The 9,363-nt window shown below is 41.6% G+C and overlaps 1 protein-coding gene across 1 annotated transcript in view; it reads left to right on the top strand.

The window, feature by feature from the left end:
- The first annotated feature begins 626 nt into the window (after nt 1–626).
- LOC115169936 (SPRY domain-containing SOCS box protein 4) overlaps nt 627–9,363 on the top strand; it is a 138,515-nt gene continuing 129,778 nt past the window's right edge. The window contains exon 1 of the mRNA XM_029726081.1: nt 627–731. The gene's annotated coding sequence lies outside the window, so the exon portion shown is untranslated. The remainder of the gene's footprint in view (nt 732–9,363) is intronic.

Genomic DNA, 9,363 nt, shown 5'->3' with positions numbered 1-9,363 from the left:
TCATGCATATGTTGGATTTATCAAATGTATGCAGTCAATTGTATGCGTAGACAGCTTGACAGAAATGGTAGCAGAAGGTCAATGTTTCATTTTTGTTGCACACATATCCAGATGATGCTGCATACAATTGTTCTAATGATGCTGTAGGTGTGATCGAGGAGTCACCTTCTGCTACTATTTCTGTCAAGCTGTCTATGCATACAATTTGATGCATACATTCAATAAATACAACGTATGCACCACACAGAATGCACTGCAACTGACTCTGCAATGCAATGCTGCAAGGCAAATGCAGCTTTTCATTGGAAATGAATGTACTTATGGTGTACCAAAATGCAAAAAGCTGTCGGTGTGATCAAGGCGTTAGCCGTGGTAGCCTATATTGGCCATATACCACAAACCCCGCCTTATTACCATTATAAACTAGTTTAACATAAATACAACAGTAAACAAGTATTTTAGCGTTATACCCGTGGTAAATTGTTTGGTACACATGGCTGAAATGCTGTTTCAGCCAATGAATCCATCCAGGAACCAAAACCACCCGGTTTAGAAACGCCCATTGAAGCGTGAAAAGGGCAGACACTAGGACATACAAATAACCTAGCCAAGGCGTCACTCTTGACTTCTGTGTTGTGGTCGATAACCTGCCTCATTGGAGCGTTCTGGACGAGGTGAATGGATATTCACAATGCATCGAGATCCAGAGCGGTTCTGAAGTAACAAAGACGGTGAGTTGCTACGTTTGTTAAAATTGTATTCATATCAACCGTTTTTTTGAATGCTTAACAACTTTGCGAGTTTCCTGTGGCGTTGACATTCTACATAATTGTCGATTTGAAGTTGACTTCTCGGCAGTGTTGTTCCAATGTTTACATCGCTTCAACATGGAAAGCGCGAGCGTCTAGGATTCAGCGATAAATTCCGACATTTTAACAGATTGACTGCATAAACAGGAAAAACGAAATTCTGTGACCAAACTTTGCATCTGCACTGTATTTCAGTGGAAATTGTTACAAGTAGTCCTTGTGCATCGAGGTTTGTTAAACTTTGCAATGACTGGTTTTTGTTTGATAAGTAAAAGAATCAAGTCTCAGCATCACTCTGTTACGTGGAATTGGCAATTGTCAAAGCCCTCTGCCCCGGGTTGGGTTCAGAGGCTGGCACAGCTGGCTGCCAGGGAGGGTTTAGGCACTGAACGGCTGGGTACTGGGGGGGTCCACAGGGAGGGGACCAGGTGCAACATGTACACTACTTTAATTTGACTAAGTGTGTGTGTGTGGTGGACGGCCAGCATTTTGCAACCCTTTGACTTGGCTGTGCAAGTTTTAAAATATATTGGTCGCGTGGGTGCACTCAACCAACATCCTCTATTTTCATAGGAGGCTAAAGCCATGATTTGGTCAAACGGTAAAGTATATTATCCTCACGATGAATGTAATGAAAGGGTCTGCCTGCCTTCCCCTGTAGGGTAATGTTACCCGTTTTGCTGGGGCCTGCTGCTGTGTTGAGTGAGCCACTCTCTCCCCTTTCTGATTATATAACAATGAGTTCTGATTGTACAACATTTTAAAATACAAAAACACAGCTATCCTCATGCTTGGGGAGAGGATCCTCTTGTCATGCTTGGGGAGAGGAGGGTCAGCTTTCTGTAGGTATACTTTTTACTTCTCAATTCTCAGCTCAATAGCAACTACAGTGCCTTCGGAAAGTGTTCAGACCCCTTGACTTTTTCCACATTTTATGTTACAGCCTTATTCTATAATATATTTTTTTTAATTCATCCCCTCAATCTACATACAATTCCCCATAATGACAGCAAAAACAGATTTAGACATTTTTGCCAATTTGTTTGAAATAAACTGAAATATTATATTTACATAAGTATTCAGACCCTTTACTCAGTACTTTGTTGAAAGCTTTGGCAGCGATTACAGCCTAGAGTCTTGGGTATAACTATACAAGCTTGGCACGCCTGAATTTGGAGAGTTTCTCCCATTATTCTCTGCAGATCCTCAAGCTTTGTCAGGTTGGATGGGAAGTGTCGCTGCACAGCTATTTTCAGGTCTCTCCAGAAATGTGCAATCGGGTTCAAGTCCGGGCTCTGGCTGGGCCAATCGAGGACATTCGGACACTTGTCTCGAAGCCACTCCTGCGTTGTCATGGCTGTGTGCTTAGGGTTGTTGTCCTGTTGGAAGGTGAACCGTCGCCCCAGCCTGAGGTCCTGTGCATTCTGAAGCAGGTTTTCATCAAGGATCTCTCTGTACATATTTCCCTCGATCCTGACTAGTCTCCCAGTACCTGCTGCTGAAAAACATCCCCACAGCATGATGCCACCATGCTTCACCTTAGGGGTAGTGCCAGATTTCCTCCAGAGGTGACGCTTGGCATTCAGGCCAAAGATTCAATCTTGGTTTCATCAGACCAGAGAATCTTGTTTCTCTTGGTCTGAGAGTCCTTTGGTGCCTTTTGTCAAACTCCAAGCGGGCTCTCATGTGGCTACTGTCTGGCCACTCTACCATAAAGACCTGATTGGTGGAGTGCTGCAGAGATGGTTGTCCTTCTGGAAGTTTCTCCCATCTCCACAGAGGAACTCTAGAGCTCTGTCAGTTTCCATAGGGTTCTTGGTCACCTCCCTGATCAAGGCCCTTCTCCCTCGATTGCTCAGTTTGGCTGAGCAATTGATGGTTTCAGACTTCTTCCATTTAAGAATGGTGGAGGCCACTGTGTTCTTGGGGACCTTCAATACTTGCAGACATTTTTTGGCACCCTTACCCAGATCTGTGTCTCGACACAATCCTGTCTCTGAGCTCTATGGACAATTCCTTCGACCACATGGCTTGGTTTTTGCTCTGACATGCACTGTCAACTGTGGGATGTTATATAGACAGGTGTGTGCCTTTCCAAATCATGTCCAATCAATTGAATTTACCACAGGTGGACTCCAATCAAGTTGTAGAAACATCTCAAGGATGATCAGTGGAAACAGGATGCACCTGAGCTCAATTTCGAGTCTCATCATAAAGGGTCTGAATACCTAAATAAGGTATTTCTGTTTTTTATTTTTAATACATTTGCAAACATTTCTAAAAACCTGTTTTCACTTTGTCATTATGGGGTATTGTGTGTCGATTGAGTAAAAAAATGTATTTAATCGATTTTATAAGGCTGTAACGTAACAAAATGTGGAAAAAGTCAAGGCGTCTGAATACTTTCCGAAAGCACTGTGCTTTACAAACACGATATTTGATATGGCTTTGCGAAATGCACATTGGTCATTGCGAGTGCATAGCCTCATTTGACGGTAGGCTACAACTGAAATTGACATAAAATGTACTGTTTGATTAAAAAACCCTAGAGTCGATGTCCGCTCCCACGCGGAAATCTAATTAGCATAATAAAATCCCCATACAAATCTGTATATTTAAGCTAGAGATGTTTTTTGTTTTCTTAATCCACTGCATACGCCGACGTTGCACTTCCGCATCTGCGGTGAAAGGTGACAGAGCTAAAGTTGGTGTTTGTCAGACCATGAGACATCCCATCTGCGGTGAAAGGTGACAGAGCTAAAGTGGTGTTTGTCAGACCATGCAACATCCAGAAAATCGGTCTTCTCACAAAATCGGCTGCAGCATCCAAACGGTTTTGCCTACAAACTATTATGACCCCTCTATGGAAAGATGTCACTCTCAGTTTTGCTCTATGACCCCCAACAAGCATATTGGGACTTGTCTGAAGGTTGTCAGAACGGCTGTACACATTTTGTTTGGGGGGGGGGCTTATCTGTTCTATGTATTGAATCTGTTGTTCAATGCGTTTGTATGGGCTAATAGCAGTAAGGCCAAATTACATTTTATCATTTTTTTTATTTTTATACTTCAAGGCATTTTACAATTCAAAATATAAATGCCTAAATGATCCTTGGTATGACCTTCTTCTTATAACAATTCCATATACAGTGGCAAGAAAAAGTATGTGAGCCCTTTGGAATTACCTGGATTTCTACATGAATTGGTCATCACATTTGATCTGATCTTCATCTAAGTCACAACAATGGACAAACGGTGTGCTTAACTTTTTACATCTAGGCGTTCCGCTAGCGGAACCCCGTTCTGCCAGCGGAACCCCTAGCCATCAGCCAATGGGATCGCATGGCGCGAAATACAAAAACAACTAAAATACCACAATTCAATTTTCTCAAACATACGACTATTTTACACCATTTGAAGATAAACCTCTCCTGAATCCAACCACGTTGTCCGATTTTCAAAAAGGCTTTACAACGAAAGCAAAACGTTAGGATACCACCACAGCAAAAAAACAACACAGCCATTTTCCTAGCAAGGACAGCCATTTTCCAAGCAAGGGTAACCGTCCAAAAGCACAAAACCAGCTAAAATGATGCACTAACCTTTGACGATCTTCATCAGATGACACTCCTAGGACATTATGTTAGACAATACATGCATTTTTTGTTCCATCAAGATCATATTTATATCCAAAAAAACATTTTACATTGGCGCGTGACGTTCAGAAAATGTATTCACCCCAAAATCTCCGGTGAATGGGCACCATAATTTACAGAAATACTCATCATAAACGTTGCAAAATATATAACAATTAATTAAAGAAGTATAGATGAACTATTCCTTTATGCAACCGCTTTGTCAGATTTCTAAATAACTTTACGGAGAAAGCACATTGTTCAATATTCTGAGTACTACTGTAAGTCGCTCTGGATAAGAGCGTCTGCTCAATGACTAAAATGTAAATGTACTGAGCCCCAAGCTATTCAGTTAGCCGTTCAGCCACGGCATCCACAAAACGCTGAAATATGTTACAAATATTATCTTACCTTTGCTGATCTTCGGCTGAATGCACTCGGAAGGTCTCCCACTTCCACAAGAAATGTTCAATAAAGTCCATAATTTATGTCGAAATAAATCCGTTTTGATGGCGCTTCCAGATCACCATTCCAAAATGCATCTATCCACCGTCGACGAAAAGTTATAAAGTTCCCTCAGCGTTTGTAGAAACATGTCAAACCATGTTCACAATCAATCTTTAGGGTCTTTTTTAACGTAGAATTTCGATAATATTCCAACCGGACAATAGCAGATTCATTACAGAAGAAAAATAAAAATGGCTAGACCTATGTGAGCGCACACGAGGTTAGTCAATGACACCAGGTCAACCACTTACTGTTCCGGATATTATTCAATCAAATTGCATTGTAGAAGCCTCAAACAAGGTTCTAATGACTGTTGACATCTAGTGGAAGCCTTAGGAAGTGCAATATGACATCACATACACCGTAGTTTAGATAGAACATCATTTGAAATGACTACAACCATGTGAGGTCAAACTTCCTGGTTGGATTTTTCTCAGGTTTTTGCCTGCCATATGAGTTCTGTTATACTCACAGACATCATTCAGTTTTAGAAGCTTCAGAGTGTTTTCTATCCAAATCTACTAATTATATGCATATTCTAGTTTCTATCCAAATCTACTAATAATATGCATATCCTACCTTCTGAGTCTGAGTAGGAGGCAGTTTAATTTGGGTACGTTTTTCATCCGGCCGTGAAAATACTGCCCCCTATAGTGAAGAGGTTAAACTAATAACACACATTATTGAATTTTTCTTGTCTATGTTGAATACATCATTTAAATATTCAGTGTAGGTTGGAAAAAGTATGTGAACCCCTAGGCTAATGACTTCTCCAAAAGCTAATTGAAGTCAGCAAACCTGGAGTCCAATCAGACGAGATTGGAGATGCTGGTTTGAGCTGCCTTGGCCTATAGCAAACTCACATTTTGTGAGTTTTTTTTTTTTTAATCACAAAAAGCATTGCCTGATGTGAACCATGCCTTGAACAAAGGGATCTCAGAAGATTAAGAATGGGAAGACACCACGGAAGAAGCCACTGCTGTCAAAAAAACCATTGCTGCACGTCTGAAGTTTGCAAAAGTGCACCTGGATGTTCCACAGCGCTACTGGCAAAATATTCTGTGGCCAGATGAAACTACAGTTGAGTTGTTTTGAAGGAACACACAACACTGTGTGGAGAAAAAAGGCACACCAACATCAAAACCTCATCCCAACTGTAAAGTATGGTGGAGGGAGCATCATGGTTTGGGGCTTCCTCAGGGCCTGGACAGCTTGCTATTATCGGCGGAAAAATTATTTCCCAAGTTTATCAAGTCATTTTGTAGAAGAATGTTAGGCTATCAGTCCGCCAATTTGAAGCTCAACAGAAATTGGGTGACGCAACCGGACAACGACCCGAAACACAGAAGTAAATTATCAACAGAATGGCTTCAACATAAGAAAATGCGCCTTCTGGAGTGGCCCAGTCAGAGTCCTGACCTCAACCTGATTGAGATGCTGTGGCATTACCTCGAGGGCAGTTCACACCAGTCATCCCAAGAATATTGCTGAACTGAAACCGTTTTGTAAAGAGGAATGGTAAAATTCTTCCTGACTGTTGTGCAGGTCTGATCCGCAACTACAGGAAACGTTTGGTTGAGGTTATTGCTGCCAAAGGAGGGTCAACCAGTTATTAAATACAAGGGTTCACATACTTTTTCCACCCTGCACTGTGAATGTTTACATGGTGTGTTCAATAAAGACATGAAAATGTATAATTGTTTGTGTGTTGTTAGTTTAAGCAGACTGTTTGTCTATTGGGACCTAGATGAAGATCAGATCAAATTTTATTACCAATTTATGTAGAAATCCAGGTATTTCCAAAGGGTTCACATACTTTTTCTTGCCATTGTAGCTTAGTACAGTGGTTCCCAAACAATAAAAAGTCCCGTACCCCTTCAAATATTCACCCTCCAGCTGCGTACCCCCTCTAGCACGAGGGTCAGCGCACTCTCAAATGTTGTTTTTTGCCATCATTGTAAGCCTGCCACATCCACACGCACTATACGATACATTTATTAAACATAAGAATTAGTGAGTTTTTGTCACAACCTGGCTCGTGGGAAGTGACAAAGAGATCTTATAGGACCAGGGCACAAATAATAATCAATAATTTTGCTCTTTTATTTAACCGTCTTACATATAAAACCTTATTTGTTCATCAAATTGTGAATAACTCACCACAGGTTAATGAGAAGGGTGTGCTTGAAAGGATGCACATAACTCTGCAATGTTGGGTTGTATTGGAGTGAGTCTCCGTCTTAAATAATTTTCCACACACAGTCTGTTCCTGTATTTAGTTTTCATGCTAGTGAGGGCCGAGAATCCACTCTCACATAGGTACGTGGTTGCAAAGGGCATCAATGTCTTAACAGCGCAATTTGCCAAGGCAGGATACTCTGAGTGCAGCCCAATCCAGATATCTAGCAGTGGCTTCTGATTAAATTAGATTTTCACAGAACCGCTTGTTGCAATTTTGATGAGGCTCTCTTGTTCAGATATCGATAAGTGGACTGGAGGCAGGGCATGAAAGGGATAACGAATCCAGTTGTTTGGGTCATCCGGATTGGGAAAGTACCTGCGTAATTGTGCACTCAACTCACTCAGGTGCTTCGCTGTATCACATTTGACATTGTCCGTAAGCTTGAGTTCATTTGCACACAGTCATACAATGATGGAAAGACCTGTGTGTTGTCCTTGTTAATGCAGACAGAGAAGAGCTCCAACTTCTTATTCATAGCTTCAATTTTATCCCGCACATTGAATAGTTGCGGAGAGTTACTGTAATCCCAATATTCAGATCATTCAGGCGAGAAAAAAACATCACCCAGATAGGCCAGTCGTGTGAGAAACTCGTCGTCAGACAAGTGGAAATTATGGCCAGTCAAGAACTTTTAAGCTTGTCTCTAAATTCCCCAAAATATGTCAAAACTTTTCCCCTTGATAACCAGCGCACTTTTCTATATGTTGTAAAAGTCTTACATGGTCGCTGCCCATATCATTGCATAGTGCAGAAAATACACGAGAGTTCAGGGGCCTTGCTTTAAAAAAGTGAACCATTTTTACTGTAGTGTCAAATGTAAGGGCTTAGTCTGTAGAGGGTTATTAATACATGGCTACTAGCAGTGGCTATTATCTTTGGAGTTCGTGATCTAGGTAAGGGGTTTTGAGTTTCCACTTAGGCCAACTCAGGTGATGAATTATCCCCAAATATATTAGCCTATGATATTAGATCACATAAAGATGTAGTCAAATTCATCTCTATTTAACCAAAAATATATAATTCTGGAGCCTTATTTTAACAGTAAAATATAACAACAATAGCATAATTATCTACCCACAATGCATTACAATCACTGGATTAGGTTGCACATTAAAATACTTTGAATCACAACATAAGGGGATGAAACAAAGTATTTATTCAATACCATCTCAGTACATTATACTTTTTAATGAAGCACTGAGAATGATACTCATATTTTCTATTGCGTGACAGCAGATTATATATATTTTTTGGGTGCGACCAAATCATGGGCTGGTGCCACAAACTGAAAAACTTAGTGCCACTAGTGGGGAAATGTTAGTCTGGAGCCCTGAGTGGGCCCTCATACCATCATGGCCACCTAATCATCCCCAGCTTCCAATTGGCTAATTCACCCCCCCCCCCCCCCCCCTGTAACTATTCCCCAGGTCATTGCTGTAAATCAGAATGTGTTCTCAACTTACCTGGTAAAATAAGGATACGAAGACATTTTTTTTTTGTGATGATTGATGCCTTGTCAAAGGGTGTTGGAGAGGAGCGGCAAGAATGACGGATGGATAGAGGGAGAGAAGAGGAGGAAGAGGGATATGGTGACATGGAGTCATTTATCTGTGTGCTGGATCTGCCCAGCCAGTCACTACGGGAGACCAGAGGCACCTCAGGACAGTCTGTCTGTTTACCAGCGCTCTCTCTCTCTCTCTTCTGTGCCTTCATCTCTCATTCTCTCTTCCATCTCTCATTTTCTCTGTCTGACTTTCTCTGTGGTGTTTTAAAACAAATGAGCATGTCTCATTAAAAAAAGAAAGTTAGACCGAGATTGACTTTGTTTCTCCTGTCTTTCTCTTCTTCTTTCATTGTCTGCCTCATGTACTGTCTTCAACCCCCGCAGCACTCTCCCTGCCCCAACCCCCGCAGCGCTCTCCCTGCCCCAACCCCCGCAGCGCTCTCCCTGCCCCAACCCCCGCAGCGCTCTCTTTGTTTTCATCACCTGCCTTCCTCTCAGCCAATCTATCATACCACAACTTACTTTCTTGTTCTTTCCTCCCATCCACCCTCTTCTCTGTCTTTGCCACCATATCGGTGCACAACGATATTTCCCCTTCCATCTCATTCTCATGCTATCCAACTCACTTCCCTGTAGCATCTGTTCTCTTTTTTACTTCATTCATTT

The sequence above is a fragment of the Salmo trutta genome, chromosome 31 (genome assembly GCF_901001165.1).
Source record: "Salmo trutta chromosome 31, fSalTru1.1, whole genome shotgun sequence".
Lineage (NCBI taxonomy): Eukaryota > Metazoa > Chordata > Actinopteri > Salmoniformes > Salmonidae > Salmo > Salmo trutta.
Note: the sequence above shows the minus strand (reverse complement) of the source record. Positions and strands in the feature narration are given on the sequence as shown.